This window comes from Hipposideros armiger, unplaced genomic scaffold (assembly GCF_001890085.2).
Source record: "Hipposideros armiger isolate ML-2016 unplaced genomic scaffold, ASM189008v1 scaffold_194, whole genome shotgun sequence".
NCBI classification, from domain to species: domain Eukaryota; kingdom Metazoa; phylum Chordata; class Mammalia; order Chiroptera; family Hipposideridae; genus Hipposideros; species Hipposideros armiger.
The window spans coordinates 2,216,482-2,234,605 of NW_017731544.1; the positions used below are offsets into that span (position 1 = coordinate 2,216,482).

The following is an 18,124-nucleotide window of genomic DNA, read 5'->3' on the forward strand; positions in this document are numbered from 1 at the left end:
CTGTCCCCATTTGTATCACAGGCCTATTGGACTAACACTGGTGTAGCCAATGGCAGAGACTAGCTGACATTATATGGACAAGTCATTGGTCCTTCTCATTGTTTAGTGCCTCTTCTGTGATGGATGCCATCTGTTGTGCATTAACTTGTGAAACAAAGACCTTAACATTTCTTGATGTCCACTTTTACAGATTCATCCAAATGCTCCTTTCCTAGACCTCTTTATCCCCCATCTTGCTCTCTCCTGACCGACCAAGCAGACAAGCGTTTGCCAGTGCCCATAACTTTCTACACAAAGTAAATGGCCAGATGCAATAGCCAAAGCCCTGCCTACATAGAAGCATTCCCCTCACTGCTGCTTTTCAGGGCCACTCTTAAGTGGCTGTCTGTGGCACTTGGACATTGGGACTGCCTCCTTTAGGTCTAGAAGAAGGGAGGGCCAGGTCAAGCATGAGAAATCCAGCCTTTATTGGACTCAAACCAGGAGTCCATGGGTTTTGAGGACCTCTTGGTATTTGTCAGTTAGTTGTCTTCTACACATTCTTCTCAGCCTGTTTCTGCAGCATCATGAGCTGCTGCTTCTTCCTGTAATGGATCTTGGCCTTTTCCTCCAGGACGTCTGTCAACACCTGTACTTTCACATAACCTTGTGAGCTAGGCTTCCCAGGTAGGCAACTTACAAGTAGTCTTCAGACACAACCTTGAGGGCAGTAAAAATCACCATCTGCTTTTTCTTCTCATGGGGGTAGGTAGGGGCAGGATCCCATCAAATACCTTGAGGCAGCCCAGGGCTGCCGAGCTTCCCTTGGTCTTGAGCAGCAAAATGCCTCTCATGGTTCTGCCAACATATGCAGATAGGGGCCATGAAGTGGTAGGGGCCCTAACATGGCAGGGCTCACAGAACGAGCTGGTGGTGTTCGTGTGTTTGTGGAAGAAGACCAGGTACCGCAACTTGTTTCTGTGGAAACTGCCAGAAATGTGAATGCCCTTGTAGCGCATGACCACCACCCTCCTGCCTAGCAGTATTACTTGGCTACGACCATCACCTAAGGTTCAGGTGATGGCCCTCAGTCGAGTACATCCACCATCTTTGGAAGCTGCCTGGGAAGGGCCAGGGTCTCTTCCACCAAAGGTAAATAAATCTCCACTGCCGATGACATAGCCTCACTCCAGAACCCGAGGGATCTGTGAGTCTCCCCTTGGGGCTTGCAAATTATATACATAGGCAAGAAAATTCAAATATATAAATACATTAAAATAGCAAAAATCCTGTCAAATCTCATAATTCCTGTCAAACCATCAACATCCTAGTGAGCATCTTTTCAGACTTTTTTCTACTTATTTACATAAATAAAACTACCTATGCAATGCTGTTTTACAACCTGCTTTTTGATTCAACGATCTGTTAATGAATCTAGATTTATAGCATTCCTTTGTTTGGCTATATCATAAATTATTTAACCAGCTTGCTGTAGATAATGAGTTCTTAACTGGGTGGTACTGCCCCCTAGAGTATGTTTTGTGTCTAAAGAATTTACCTATTGAAATACATATTATTTTGTTACAAATTACTTTTATTTCTCTTTCATAGTACAGTTCAGTATATTTTGTTGTAGGTTTCTTTGACTTTCACTTCAGAATGGTAAAGGGAGTGTTACAAAATATTTATTAGAAAAATGGTACTGAGTTGGTTAGTATTAAGAAACTTTGCTTGTAATTGGACAGAGAGTATCTCCAATTTTCAGTATTACAAAACATGCTCTGATGAACTTCTTTATGCATTCATCCTTTGGAGTGGATGTGCTGCAAAAAAGGGTATGTATGTCTAACATTTTGACACATTGCACCAATATACCCATACACCAACCAACAGGGCATGAGCATGCCAGTTCCCTCATATACCCACCAACAAGAATGTAATCCTAATGTGTACAGAGGTTGCTCTTCCCATAAAAGCTAGATAAGATATTTTTTTTTTAAGATTTTATTTGGGAATCGGGGAAGGAGAACAGACAAGTTGCTGTCCTTTTGTTCTTCAGTCTAGTTGTGGAGGACGTCGCTTCACTGGCCCATGTTGGTATTATCATTGCGCTCTTCCAGGCTGAGGCAGTTGCTCACTGGCCATTGGACAGCCGCTCACGGCAGCTCTTGGCAGCTCATGCCAGTTCTCCCCAGCTGCCGGCCAGCCCCACTGCAGCTTACACCATCGCCGGCGACTCATGGCAACTCAGCCCCAGGTTGAGCTGTTGTTCACCATCTTAGCTATAGAGAGTGCACTGTCACTGGCCTGCATGTGGGATCCGAACGGGGGCCCTGCTGCTCAGAGCTGGCATCTCAAGCCAATTCCTAACCAACGTGTCACTCGGCCAGTCCGATAAGATTTTCTTAAAACTCATATTTTATGTCCTGGGGTAAATCTAGATTCCTCCCCACGATTCTGAAAGTTCCAGGAATTTACTTTATTCCCAGTCACTTCTGGGTTTAATTTCTCACTTCAACTGATTTCTCTTTTGTTTCAATTTTTTAAAAATAATAGCTGTATTGAGATATGTATAATACACCATATAAGTCACCCATTTAAAGTTTATAATACCATGGTCTTTGGTATATTCACAGAGTTATGCAGCCATCACCATGATGAATTTTAGAACATTGTTTTCATCGCCTCTCTCTCCCCTCAAATCCTATACCCCCTTACACACACACACCCACACACACACACACACACACACACACCCGTAATCCTCCAGCCCTAGGCAACCACTAATCTACCACTTTTCTGTCTCTATTCTGGACATCTCATATAAATGGAATAGTAAACTATTGGGTTGTCGGAAAAGTCATGACATATTTTTCCTATGCTTTTTGTTGCAAAAATGCATCATGACTTTTCCAACAACCTAATATGTGGGCTTCTTTCACTTAGCGTAATACTTTCAAAGTTCATTCATGTGGTAGTATATAGTACTTCACTTTTTAAATTATTTCATTTTTCTATTTTTAAATGTTGTGTTGTATGGCTATACCACATTTTATTTACCTATTCATTAATTGATGGGCATTTTGATTGTATCTACTCATTGAGTATTATGAATGATGCTGTTATGAATATTCATGAACAAGCTTTTGTGTGGACATATGTTTCTATTTCTTTGGGTATATACTTAGGAGTGGAATTGCTGAGTCATGGTAACTCTGTTTAACCTTTTGAGGAACTACCAAATCCTTTTCCAAAGCAGCTACACCATTTGACATTCCCATCATCACTGTATGAGGGTTCCAATTTCTATACACATTCTACAGCATTTGTAATTTTCTTTTTCTTGATTGCCATTTCATTGAGTGTGAATTTGTATCTCATTGTGATTTTAATTTGTCTTTCCTTGATAGCTTATAATGTTGAACATATTTTCATGTGCTTTTTAGTCATTTGTATATCTATGTTGGAGAAGTGCCTATTTAGATAATTTGCCCATTTGTAATTGGGCTGGATTTTTTTTATTACGGAGTTGTAATAATTCTTTATGTATTCAACATACAGATCCCTGATCAGATGTATGTTTTGCAAATATTTTCTCCCATTCTGTGGATTATTTTAGCTTTCTTGATGGTGTCTTTGAAGGACAAATGTTTTTAATTTTGATGATGTGCAACTTATTTTTTTTCTGTTGCTTGGCTTTGGTGTCATATCTAAAAAACCATTGCCAAAGATTTATGCCTATGTTTTCCTCCAGGAGTTACATAGTTTTAGCTGATACATTCAGGTCTTCGATCCATTAATTTTTGTATGTGTATATGCATAAATTTTGTGCATATAAAACTTCACTTATTTGCATGTAGATATCCAGTTACCCCAACATCATTTGCTGAAAAGACTCCCTTTCCCCATCAAATTGTGATGGCATCATTGTAAAAAATCAGTTGACCATTAATGTGAATTTTTTTTCTGGACTCTCTCAATTCTGGATCAGCTTGTCAATTTCTGCAAAAAAAAAAAACAACTATGATTTTGATAGTGATCAAGTTGAATCTACAGATCAATTTGGAGAATATTTCTACCTTTTCAGTATTAAGTCTTCCAATCCAGCATTGGATGCCTTTCCATTTATTTACATTTTGTTCAGTTTCTTTCAATAATGTTTTGTAGTTTCCAGAGTATAGGTTTTGTACATTTTTTGGTTAAATTTATTCCTAACTATTTTATTTCTTTTTGATGCTATTGTAAATGGAATTGTTTTCTTACAATTGATTTTTGTGTATTGATCTTGTATCCTGCAAACTTGCTGAACACATTTATTAGTTCTAATAGTTTTTAGTAGATTCCTTAGGATTTTCTAGGTTCAAGATCATGTCATCTGCAAATAGAAATATTCCTTTCCGATCTGAATGCCTTCTATTTTTTTTTCTTGCCTATTTGTCCTTGCTAGAATCTCCAGTACAATGATGAATAAAAGGGATGAGAGCAGACATCCTTGTCTTGTTTTTGGGCTTAGAAGGAAAGCATTCAGTCTTTCATCATTAACTGTGATGTTAACTGTGGATTTTCATAAAAGTCCTTTAACACGTTGAGGAAGTTCCTTTCAATTCTTACCTTGTTGTAAGTCTTTATCATGCAGGTGTATTGGATTTGTCAAATCTCTTTCTGCATCTATTGAGACAATCATATCATGTTTAAAGTAATTATTGATATAGTTGAATTATGTGTCTCAACTTATGGTAGTCATTATTATTTCTGGTGGCTCAAGTTGTCTCATCTTTGGCCAATAAGAGCCCTCTCAAGTGCGCTTTTGACACGACCTGGTAGTCTTGGATAGCTTGTTTGTGTTCTTAATTTGAAATAAGAATTAAAACCCATTTGCTATCTCTGCCCTAGAACATGGGCTATGAAATCAGTCATCTGGATTTAATTCCAGGTTTAATAGTTACAATTTGTGCAACTCTGGGAGAGTTACTTAACTAGTTCAGAGTCCTAACTTATAAAGTGAGAATGATAATACATATTCAGTGGGGTCCTTTGAGGATTAAATGTGATGCAGTTTATATCTGGCATATAGTAGACACTTAATAAATTGTAGTGCCTATTATTAAAATTAGAGACAAAACCCTGTTATCATGCAAAAGTAAAAGTTGCTTTCCTTTTAAGATAAGGTTGTAAGAAAAGTGATGCTAATAACAATTTACATTTATTGTGTACTTATTATGTGCAAAACATGATGTTGAACATTATTGCTTTACTTCAGTTATTCCTCTAAACAATTCGATAAGGCAGGTATTAATATATGTCATATATTTACATGTGACATTCTAATACATTATAATACTAGTCCTATATTATAGATTATGAGTCTGAGGCTTAGAACAGGTTAAGTCACTAATTCAACTGAACTAGGAAGTGACAGAATTCAGAATAAAACCCTCTGACCCCAAAATACAAACACTTAACTCTATTTAGGTATGTTACATTGTTCTGAAATAATAGCCTAGGTAAAATTTCTTCTAAAGACTCCCAGATTCCCATAGACTGTCTTGGTACTTCTTATTTACTTACCTTATCTGACTGCTTTTCTCAAAAAAAAAAAAAATTATGTTTTAAGCAACAGCCAAGTGGAGCCAGAAACCAGGAGCTTCCTTGACAGCCTTTTGTGAGGAAGGAGAAGCAGTGTGCATCATTCCGTGCTGGGAGAAACCAGGACACACAGAGCACCCAGAGTGGGCCAGGGTTTGCTGTTTTTGTCTTTTATTCATATATCCTTTATTAAATTTCATCCCTCCTTACCACTTTCAGTGTGGTGTTTCTGTATACACCTTGAAAGTGTTTGTTTCTATGGTAAGAATCGCTTCTGAATAATGATGTTTAGGTCATTTGGAGTCTTTCACATCTGTGTCGTTGAGATGTTCCGAAAGTCTTAACCTGATCCCAGTTACTGCTTCTAACATAGCATTGGATATGCTATGGGCATTGCTGGCTTTTTGTGGCTAAAAATCTCAGTCTTCCCATCTTATAGACTCTTAGATATACCATCATTTTAAGTTGATGAGCTAAGAGTAGTGTAAGAAATTTGAGGGTGAAAAGAGAAAATTAAACATATACAAAAAATTTAGGGACTTACCCTCAAATTTGTGCTGTGCAACTATTTTACAACAATGAATTGTCATTTTAAAAATCCCATCTATGTCTATTGCAAAGTTATATGATTCTCTTAAACCATTCTTGTAGAAAAACTTATCCATCTTAAATGGAAATATAAAAGATAAAAATCAATTGTTCTTTCCACTACAGTTCACTTCACCAAAGTCTTAAACTCAAAGTTTAATTTGGACCTTATACATGCTAGTACATTTGCAAACTGAAGATGAATTCTGAGTAGTATAAATAGTACTGTATGCTAAGTTCAAGTAATACAATAAAGTTATTTTCATTTTGCAATGTGCTTCCTTTTAAAAAATATTAACTTCATGATTTTCTCCTTTCCTGCAATGAACAGATATGCTCATAGAACTCTTCAGGACTGAAACAATAGCTTATCTCCTGATACAATTTTATAGGAACAATTGTGTAGCCTTCTTTTCTTTGGAAATTATGATGATTTCCTTTCCTTAATAACTCTGATCATACCAGTTAACTTCAATCTAATGGAAATGTATGGCAAGGAGCCCAGAGGTGACTAGGCAGGAGAGTTATTACTTTAAGGGGGTTAGGAAAAGACTTATTAGCTTGAAGAGTTCCCCAGCCATTTGTACCCAGGAATTTATAGATTGATGCCCATTAATCTCAAACTGCTTACCTCCCGTTTCCATCCCTTTGCTCCATGTCCATAATCTGTCAGGTATTAAGTTGTGTTTTAAAGATGCTAGTGGAAAGGAAAAGTGAATTACCCACAGGATCATTTGGTTAAGAAGATCTGGCAAAACCAGATCACCCTCAGAAATGTTCCTCTGTCCTGTGGACACAGGCTCTTGGTGTCTCATGACTACATTCTATTGAGGACCTCAGCTTCTTTGATAACAGCCTGTCTGCTGCCCTCTGCCACTGTCCCCAGCATGCCACCAGTAACCACTTCTTCCTCCTCATATGGAGCCCTCAATTGTTATTCCTCACCACTGGCCACCCAATCTCAGAATTCTTCTCTCATCCAGTCCTTCCTATCCTCTGATGCCATGGTAAGTCTCCAGATGCACTGCTTTGATCCTGGCACCAACTTTAAAGAATCCCCATGGCCTAATGGGTTAAATTCAAACTTTTCAGTTAGGGGTTTCACAATGTGAATTCACCTTTACTTCCCGCAAGGCTCCAGTACACACTCTTTACCCCATCCAACTGAGTTGCTGAAGTCTGTGATGAACTAGAAGGCATGGATCTTCTAGGAGAGAGCTTAGTAAGCTTTTTCCTGTAAAGAGCCAGATAGTAAATATTTTCAGCTCTGTTGCAACTATTCAACTCTGCCATTGTGACATGAAAGCAGGCATAGGATATGAACGAATGAGTATGGCCATGTTTCAATAAAACCTTATTTATGGACATGGAAGTTTTAATTTCATATAATTTTTGTGTGCCATGAAATGTTTTTTTGTTTTATTTCTTTTAATTGGGGAACGGGGGGAAGAGAACAGCACTAGGGAATTGGGGGAAGGGGAACAGACAAGTTGCTGTCCTTTGGTTCTTCAGTCTAGTTGTGGAGGACGTTGCTTCACTGGCCCATGTTGGTATTATCATTGCGCCCTTCCCGGGTGAGGCAAATCGGTCGCTGGCCTCTGGACGGCCACTCATGGCGGCTCTTGACAGCTCATGCTGGCTGCCGGCCACACACGGTAGCTTATGGCAGCCCACTGCAGCAGGGGCTGCAGCCTACACCATCGCCAGCGACTCACGGCAGCCCAGCTCCAGGTCGAGCTGTTGTTCACCATCTTAGCTATAGAGGGTGCAGCGTCACTGGCCCTCATGTGGGATCCCAACCAGGGCCCTGCTGCTCAAAGCTGGCGTCCCAAGCCAGCTCTTAACCAACACGCCACTCGGCCGGCCCTGTTATTCTTTTTTTTTTTTTCCTTAACCATTTAAAAATGTAAAAGGCAATCTTTGCTCATGGGCTGTACAGAAACAGGTGGCAGGCTGGATTTGATCCATGGGCCATAGTTTGCCAACTCCTGTCCTAGGAAATCACTGATTATGGGCTTTTAGTCTCAAGCAAGACCAAGGAGCACTGGGTGACAAGAATAGCACCTCCTTAACCTACCACAGCATCCTTTGTCACCTATTCTTAGTGTTCACCTTTGGAAGTGGAGCCTGATGACACATGACGTACAGACCCGCCCAACATTTCTAAGTCTCTAATTACCTACTGAGGAGAGAGGTCCCCACTCACCATACTGCCACGGGAAGGTGGACTGCCACTGCATGTGACTGGAGTACTGGGCAAGGGTCAGCGTGGGTCCTTTAAAGGGAAGGCAGGTTTAAACTACTGGCAATATACATAACCTCCTCCCACTCAGGCAGTCCCACTGGAGTTCTTCTGGGAGCTGAAACCTCATGACTGAAATGTTCCCTTTCAGCTTTTAGGTGAGGTGCCTTTCCTGTGGGTAGAGTTCACTGACAGATTCCTGGCAAAGTCTGCAGATAGTGTCGGTGGTCATATCACTAGGTAGGGATGCTGAACCCACAGCTTAACGCTGCCAAGAAGCCAGAGGAGTTTTCTGGATGCCTATTACCAAAGAGAGGCGCTGCTGACCTTCTCATACCCCCTCAACTTCGAAAAGCGAAGACAAACCTCTATGCCTTGCCTGAAAACCGTAGATAAGCATTTCTAAAACAGGAAGATTGGAGGGTCTCCAAAGCCATCTGTGAATTTCTTCAAAAGGAGTGGTAGCAGGAGGAGGGAAAATGTTGGAGGAGATGGTAAGAGAATGTGCTGAGCTCTCCTTTTTAATCCCCATCCTTGCTCCTGTAGTTGGATTGCTACCACCGGAAGGGGAGCTATTCTCTGCCTTCGAGAGAATAGCTGCGAGGCAAGAATCTAGAACTCAGCGCTGACATTGCAAGCCTGACAATGGCCACTAGAGGGTGCCAGAGCCTGCGGTTGGGCAGCCTGAAGAGGCATCTTCCCTTAAGGCCTAGAGAATTATCAGCCAACCAAGAAGCAAAGGCAAATAGACCGACCCTAAGGCTACTGCCCTGCCTGACCATATGGAGACAGACAAGCAGGATCTCAAAAACTCCAGAGCCTTAGAGTACAGCAGACCAAGCGATTTCCTGCTTTGTCTGGGGACAGTGACTGCGGCTGGTATCTCATGAAATTGGGTGGGGTTGAGAATCGCTTCATGGCTGCAGTGAAATAGGAAAACTCCTACCCTTCATGGATCCTATATTGAAATCATTAAGTAATTTTTTTTTTAATGCTAGGAATTAAAGAATAAAAACTCGGTAGGGACTTGGATAGAGAATGGTCAGGGCCGTGCTCAGATGAGAGCAGGTCATGAAACAAAGGAAGGTAAACTGCTCCTCCCAAGGGTACAGTGGAGCACAAGGGCAGGAGCTACGGCTGAGCCACGGAGGTCTTACCCGCTCTGTCCCCTGCCTTTCCTGAGGAGGAGATGAAATTCTTCAAAGCAGAGTATGTGGAGAATGTATATAGAGTCCGGAGGAACATGGTTATTTGCTCAAAAGTCTGTTTAGGAAATGACATTATAAAATCATCCTGATAACCTGGAAACTGGCATAGGTTGTGAAAAAATTAATAACAATCTGTAATTAAAATCTATGAAGATTTCAATCAACTTGGGTGATGGGAGGGAGAGTCGGCCAAGGGCAAAGGGCAGTAAAATCCTGTTATGGTTCTTACGTTGTTTAGGGGAGGGGATGCAGATGATGATTTATGCTAGACATTGTTAGAAAAAAGTTTTCATGTGTGTGTTTATAAGGGAAATCATTCAAAGAGAAATAAGCTATACAATTTTCAAACCATTTGAGGGAAAAAAATGAACAAAGAAAAAGCAGTTCAATCCAAAGTCAAAAGAGAAGAAGGTAGAAGAAACAACCAGCAAGATAAGATGGCAGAAATAAATTCAATATCACAATGAATGAGTTTAATGTACCTAATTAAAATACAGAGACTTATGTATTAGGTTTAAAAAAAATCAATTGACTGTCTATAAGAGACACATCTAAAAGTGGCACAGGCAAGTTGAAAAATCAAAGGATGGGAAAAGCTATACTAGCAAATACCAACAAAAAGAAGGCAGGAGTAGCAGTACAAATATAAGAGGATATCGAAGTGGCTTCTGTGTCTCCGTTTTGGTTGAGGGCCGAGTGCTGAAAACAATACAATGGGTACCAAGCACCTCACAATCTGAAGTGGGATACCAGACTCTCCATACAAGATACGCTAAGAAATAGTAAGACGTACCCCAGTCTCCAAAAGAGTAAAAGGCATTCTTTGGAGAAAGTTGTTGGATGCTGTGTGCTTCTTCCACTGTTGTAGGGAAAGGGGGTGTGATTCCCCCTTGATCTTATGCCAAATGAGGGGGGGTCTTCATTGAGAGACCTTGGTTAGAGTCCCTGGAGTGAGGAAAGCATATGGGCTGCATAAGAATCTGTGGCTAGATTGGCTTGAAGAAGCAGAGGAGAGAGGCAAGCCTGGTTAGCGGGCAAGCCATCGTTGTTGGTAGTGGCATGACAGCGGGGGCAATGTGCATGTGTCCTGTGGACTAAAAATGAACCGCACGTTGAGGGTGCGGGGTGGGATGAGCAAGCCAGCCTGAAGTTTAGAAGAGGAATCTGCTTGCAAAGGACTGCCGAGACTGATGATGGTAGCTAGGTCAGTGGTGATCCATGGAAGCCTGGGGCTGAGGGAGGAGTGGAGGGCATCCAGGTGGTCTCAAGAGATCAAGAGTGCAATGTTTCCACTGGCAGAATCTCTGAGATAGCTAGAAAATTGCTTAAGAGTCAACTTGGAACACGCAGATCACAGTAGTACCCATAGATAATACTCTGTCCATTTCCCCCAGACCCAGCCCTGGAGGGAGGGAGGTGAGCAAAGAACAGAGAAGTCGATTGCCCACATCCCTCTGCCCTGTTGTAAACTTGCACGACTGGAGCAGACCCAATCCCACATAAGGGATAAACTGGGTAAAGTGGAGTTTGGAGTTCTCATCATCACACTGGATTGGCCCGCTACATGTCAAAACAAAAAAGCAATTCATATAGTATCTAAGAGTGATCCAAAGAACGGTAAGGACCTGTCCAAGACTTCGTCCAAGGACAGGGAATGGGTTGTTTGATGGAGCAAGTTGAATAAGGAGTGGTGGGAAAGAACAAATGTGTTTTATAACACATTAATAAATTAATCCATAACACTATTCATCTCAGCTCATTCAATATAACTCTTACATTAAAATAAGATGAATTAGAATTCAAGATGAAAAGTATTAAATAAAACCAAGGAGGATATTTTATATTAATGAAATGAAGACTGTATAACAGTGTTACTCTTTCCTGTATCCCTCCTTGCTCTTTCCATAAGTCCACTTAGGAGACTTTCCCTCCTTTCTCCTCCCTGAGCCTCTTCAGAGGATCAGCCTGTACTCTACTTTCTATAAACATGACATGGACTCCAGCTCCCCTATTCTGTCCTCTTGTGGTTAGAATTCCCTCTGTCCCTACATATCTTTTGCCCACAAGAATTAAAGGGTGGCTCCATCAATGCATTTCTGTATAACCTTGAGCAAGTTACCTACCCTCAAAGAATTTCAATTTATCATTTCTTAATTGTAGATAAAATTCCTACCTTGAGGACTGAATAAAATAATTCTTATAAATTGCTTAACTTGGTATCTGGAAAATAATAATAAATGGTAGTTATCAGTAAAACAAGGTTGGTGATAAGAGAAATCTATATAGCCATTTCATCTTCTTTCAAGTGCAGAAATGAGACTTCTCTGTGACATGTGCCAGTCTAGCATGTATAAACAAACGTTCAGGATGTGTTGCCTGATGATGATGATTAAAATTACAATGAAATGGTAACAACAGCAGTAACGAGTGACAACACGATATCCCAGAAATGTAATAACTGAAAGCAAGTGGCTCAGGAAAAAGACCAATGTGGGTAATGGAGCCTAGTAGATTATAACTATGAATTGGCAGTAGCAGGCAAATTAAGGGGTGATACTGTAATTGGAGACTTGTGTGGCTCAAACCCATCATAATTTCCATGCAGCCCCCTGGATATTTGATAAATATTTATATTTGATAAATATCCTCTGTGTGTAACATTCAGAAAGTCCCTGCAGATCACCTTCAGTCTTTTTAGCTGTTCTGATACATAGGGCAGTGTCCCATCATATTGAAGTATGAAGGACAGCCATGAATCGGTTTAATTGAAACCTTAGCACCATTGCATAATGTCTGCAACATTAAGAGAAAATGCAAATATCTAAAGGCTAAGGGAATTGTAATTTGGAGTAAGCAATGGGTTCTATAAAACAAATTGCTTCTGACAAAACCAATTGCAGTTTTGATAGAATTATGAAATCATTTCCTTATGAGATGGCAGTTATATTTGAACATTATCAAATCATTTGCCAATTCCTCATGCAATTTTAAATAATTCAGATTAGACTTAAACATGAGCAATCACAAAATGGAGCGATTCGGTGAAAACTGGCGGAGGGCCTGTAGATAAAGAGGTCATGGTAATAACAAAACGTGAAGCTCCAAATGGGGCTTGAATGGGATTGCTCTCTCCACATTTAATTTCTTGATTAATAGTGTGGACGATGGAGTAGCAATATAAAATGTTTCATTAGGTCCTTTTCATGAGGGTGTTTGAATATAAAGAAAAAAGAGTAATAGAAATAGAGACCTAGAGAATTAAAAATTGCAGCAGAAGATAAAAAGCTGCCCTTCAGGTTGTAAAATTCTATGTGAATTATGTGGTGCAAGATGTTCTGATATATACAATTTATTAAGAATATCTGGCGATGCCTAATAGGCAATTGGATAATGGCAGACAGGAAATTTGAAGTACATTCATGATGTGACAGTTTCTCTGCATCCTAACCCTGTCATCTAAAAGAGTTCAATTTGATGCCTATATACTTTGTAAAATAGGGGAACTAGGAGCTAGAATTTAAAATGTTAGCTGAATAACAATATCATTATAACTTGTAAATAATGGCTATATATAAGTTATTGAGAAAACTGAATTTAACTTTCGAAAAGGCAGTGCTTTCTTCCTATTTGTTTGTTTGGACAGCAATTTAAAAATTATCAGATACTGGATTGAAATTGAATTATAGGAACATTTTGGGAGAAATAGTAGGAAAATAAAGTCCAGCAAATGCGGGGTCTAGATTGCAGAAGAACCTCTGAGGTATTTGTTTCTATAAACGTTAGACATATTTCATTATAGACGAATTTGGGAAAATATGCTTGAATCTTGGAAATTGATTAAATGTGTGCTAATAATATCATTCATCAAAATTGTTATTGATTAGGTTAAAATGTTTGACCTGAAAAAGACCTTGGAGACGTGCATTTTGTAGATGAGAAATTGAAACTCAAAGTGATTTAGTAACTTGCTCAGAATGACACAGCCGTGTGAGGGCAAGCCCATCCTCTGCCCAAAGGCTTTTTCCACTCTGCCACAAGTAGCCGCAGGTGAACGGTGATAGGAACACTCTGGATAATCTCTCTCGTTGCTGAGTGTTAGGTCCAGGGCTCATCGTGTTGCTTCATAGTCTTGTTGAAAGAATCAAATTAGTTAGCTTGTGTAAAATGCCTATAACAGTTTTCTGGCACGTGGTAAATGTTAAATAAATGTCATTATTATTAGCTTTGTAATTAGAAGTCTAGATGTCATGTTGCTAAATTAATAAAAAAAAACATGTGAGTTTTTTGAGAAATGTTCTTGGAATTTACGAAAAAAAAAAAAGGAAACAATTGACTTCTCAATAAAGCTGTGTGTCATTTAGTATGTCCTAAGTGTAATAGAGCCTACTTTTATAAGTTTTTCTGCATTATTTTCATTGGGGGACTATCATAAAGAGATAGCCCCAAAATTAATTTTATCTGGGGAACTTTGTATACGTTTTCTTGATAGTTTGTAGTGAAATGCCCGGGAAGTAGTCTATAATCATCATTGCCTAAATCACGTATAGTCTAAGGTCAGGTCTTCCAAGCCACATAGGAAATTGGAGATATATATGTGTATATATGTACATACACACATGGACACACATATACATACACACATATATTCAAAATATTATTTCACGCTCATCCCTGTGTTTTAGGAAAAAGCAAGAGCGAGCTAGAGAGCAGACTTGAGTACAAACTAGAATTTAACAACTGAAAAAACTGCTACTTTTTTGGCCTTAGGCATCTAATGTGGTCTATTTTGCATGTTTTCTGAAGGAAGGAAAGCTAGCAATTTCATGAAAAAATGTTTTATTATGGAGAGCAAAATAAATTTCAGACATGCGGTATGTGGTAATGAAGTTGCTTGTACCCATCTCTGAGGTGAAAATCATACCAACTCTTGGCCAGCCAACCTTGTTTAACCTCTCTGCACCTTCTCCAGTGGTATGTTGGGACCTCCCATATTATTTTGAAGCAAATTCCAGACATAATATTATGTCATTTATAAATATTTCATCCTGAAAAAAAGAATCTTTTTTATTTAAACAGAACCATGTTATATAAAAAATTAATAATTCTTTAATGTCAAATTGCCAATTAGTGATCAAACTTCCAATGATCTCTTTTTAAAAAATGTTTGTTTCAATTACGATTCAAATAAGGTCTTCTCATTATAATTGGTAGATATGTCTCTTAAGTCTCTTTTAATAAACAGATTCCATCTTCTCTCTTTTCCACCTTGCTTTTGTTGAAAAAAACCAGTTCGTTTCTCTGGTGGTTCCCTACAGTGTGGATTTTGCTGACTGTATTCCTGTGGTGCTGTTATGTGACATATTCCTTTTGTCCATTGAGCTTCCTGTAAATCGGCTGTTGGATCTAGAGCTTTAATTAGACTCAGGTTTAATTTTGTTTGGCCAGACTACTTCATAAGGTGGTATGTTATTTCATTAGGAGGCACATAATATTCAGTAATCTCTCATTTAATGGTGCTGACAGCTGTTGATGATGACTACCAAATCTATTATTTCATTAGGCGTTGCAAAATGGTGATGTTCTGATTCTAATTTATTATAGAATAGGTCTATAACTAGAGATTGTCCATCTTCTACCTGGCAACCCAGAATACAGTTTGTATTTTAAAAGGTAGAATAAGTGTTTGAATCCTTCTGTAACAATTCTTAAAATAATGTGTTGGTTCACTGGCATGTCTTAATGGTGACCAGTTCTGCCTCCCTCTCTTCCTCCCTCCCTCCCTCCCTTCCTCTCTTCCTTCCTTCCTTCCTTCCTTTCTTCCTTCCATTCTTTCTTTTGAGTACTACTATGAACTCATGGATTTAAACATACTTGATGCCATTTAATCCATTGCAGTTATTATTCTCTTTGAGCCTCAAGGTATCTGATCTTTGCTTCGTGGAAGTCTCTTTAAGTTGGCTTCTGAGTCCCCTTGTTATGACCCCAGTTGTTTTTGAGGGCTTCCTTGAGATCTTGTACCTTTGCTGACTCTGATCTTGAACCAGCTATTTTTCCAAGGAGCCCTGTTTTCTTTTAGTGGGCAATGTAATTTAGAGAACACAATCTGGGTGGCCTTTTTAGAGAACAGAGCTAAGAATTGTTTTATTTTGTGTGGTTTTTTTAAAAAGATAAACTATGAGTTGATACTGATTTTTCAAATTCAAGATTACAGTGTTTATTCATAAATTCTTCTTATATTTGTGTCTTTTTTTTTCCCATGTCAAGGATACTGTTTATCAATTACTTAGAGAATCATAGAATTTAAAAAAGCCCATAATTATTAATTTTCTTTATTATATATAATGGTCTACTAATAACAATACCTATACTATGGACAACAGTATGATTACTGAAAGCAGTTTGAAATTTTATTTTATTTTTTATACAATCTTTTTGACAGGCATTCTGCTAGGGCTGTATAGTCAAATAATTGTGTTTTAAAGTCATTTGGAATTAGTCCTCTCTGTGTAGTTCTGCCACCAACTTGATACACATTTAGGTTCATTTGTTTCATATTATTTTCATATTATTTGGGGAATTTTATTTAAATTTATTTTGATTTATCATTAACTAAAATATTTACATTCTTCCAAAGTAAAATCTATAGAACAAGATTTATATCAAGAAGTCTAACTCTATGCTATTCCCTCTCCCATAAATATAACCACTCTAAAAATTTTAGGGTCTATCTTTTTAATATAAGCAAAGACATATGCATTTCTATGCCCCCATTTTTAGGTAAGGAGTAGTAGACAATGCACACTTTTTACTGTTTTTCTTATTTTTACTAAAAACTATAACGCAAAGAGGACTCCATAGTAATACACAGAGACATTCTTCCTTTTTACAGCTAGCTGCAAAGTGTCCCATCACCTCAAACTTGGTAAAAATGGGAATTCTTGGGCTCCACTCCAGGCATACTGTATCAGAAACTCTGTGTGTTAATAAGACCTTCAGATGATTCGAACACATCTAAAGTTTGAGAATGACTGGACCATAGCTTATTCAATCAACCCCCTTTGATGGACAGTGGGATTGCTTTCAGTATTTTTTTATTTTAAATAACTTCGCAATGAATTCCTTGTACATATATCTGTTTATAATGTTGCTAATGTTATCTTTGGACTAGATTGCTAGATGTGGAATTCTTGTATAAAGGATAAATTCATATGTAATTTTGCTAGATAATCCCATGTATAAGTGCTATTTCCTTAGGCCTTTCTAACAGACTACCTTTTTATACTTTTGGATTTTTAAGAAATTATATTTCAGCGAATTTTTCATTTGCATTTATGTTATGGTTGAGAACCATCTGCATTTTTTTTTTCTCCTAGGCTCTTGCCGGTTTTTCTCTAGGGTTAATGGAACTTTTGTTCTATATTTTTAGATGTTTGTTTAGATAGTAGGACCATTAAAATTTTTTGTGTGATGTATGTTGCAACAATTTTCTCCCCATTTGTCATATTGTTTTTACTTTGTGTCTCTTTCTAAGCAAAAGATTTTTGTTATTATGTAATTAAAATTATGTAATTAAAATTTCCTTAACTCATAGCCTAATTTATTGGGCCTGGTTACTTTTCAGTTTTTGCCCATCCTAAATGTCTCTGAAAGCCTTGTATGGAGAGATACGGGTTCTTCAAGGGTAATCCTTTAGTGAGCAAGTTTAGCCATGGAAACCTCAGGAGAAAATAAATCAACACTGCTGGAGCATGGAATTTAGTGCAGTGTGCTTAGATGCTCAATATTCTCTGTAACTTCTTCATGACTGTTAACAGGCATTCAATGCTGTTGGCTGGGAAAAGTTCAAGCTGATTCCATTAAATTCTCTCTAGGCTGTGCTCTTATTCTCTTCTTGGCTACCAAACAAGTTGGTGCATTAATGTGGTTTTTATAAAGCATTGATGCTTCACACTGTGCTTATTTGTGAAGCAATTCACATAATAAAAATAGAAACACTCTGACACATTGGAAATGTGGAGATAGGGAGATAGGGAGAGTGGATTGTATTGACTCCCCTGGCGTGAGCTAATTAAGAGGCTTCAGTGAAAATTCTGTTACCAATTTAAATATTTTGCTTCCATCTTCTGACATGTGTCTACAGGTGCGTAGCAATCATGGAATATCTTACTCTTTTGTGACAATTCCCTAACCCAGCTTCCGTGAGGAGGTTCACAGTGTAGATGTTACTGGTTCATTTTATAGAGATTTTGTGCATGAACTAAAAAGGAGAGGCTTTATTCTAGAAGTCATTTTCTATCTAATTTCCAGTTTGGGGGGCAGTTTTAGAAATATGGATGACTACAAACTCTGGACATCAACATTAATATCATCTATATCATCTTATATTTGTTTTAAGCTTTTTATATTTGTGGAGCATTTTCACATAAATGGTCTTTTTTTGAGCCTCATAATAACTGCATGAGATAAGTGAGACTTGATTATTCTGCACCCAATTCCATTGTGGTGGGTTCCCCCCCCCCCC

General features: G+C 38.4%; 1 pseudogene; it reads right to left on the bottom strand.

The window, feature by feature from the left end:
- Positions 1 to 532: 532 nt before the first annotated feature.
- On the bottom strand, positions 533 to 8,927 carry LOC109388392 (60S ribosomal protein L13a-like; annotated as a pseudogene).
- Between the last annotated feature and the right edge of the window lie 9,197 nt (positions 8,928 to 18,124).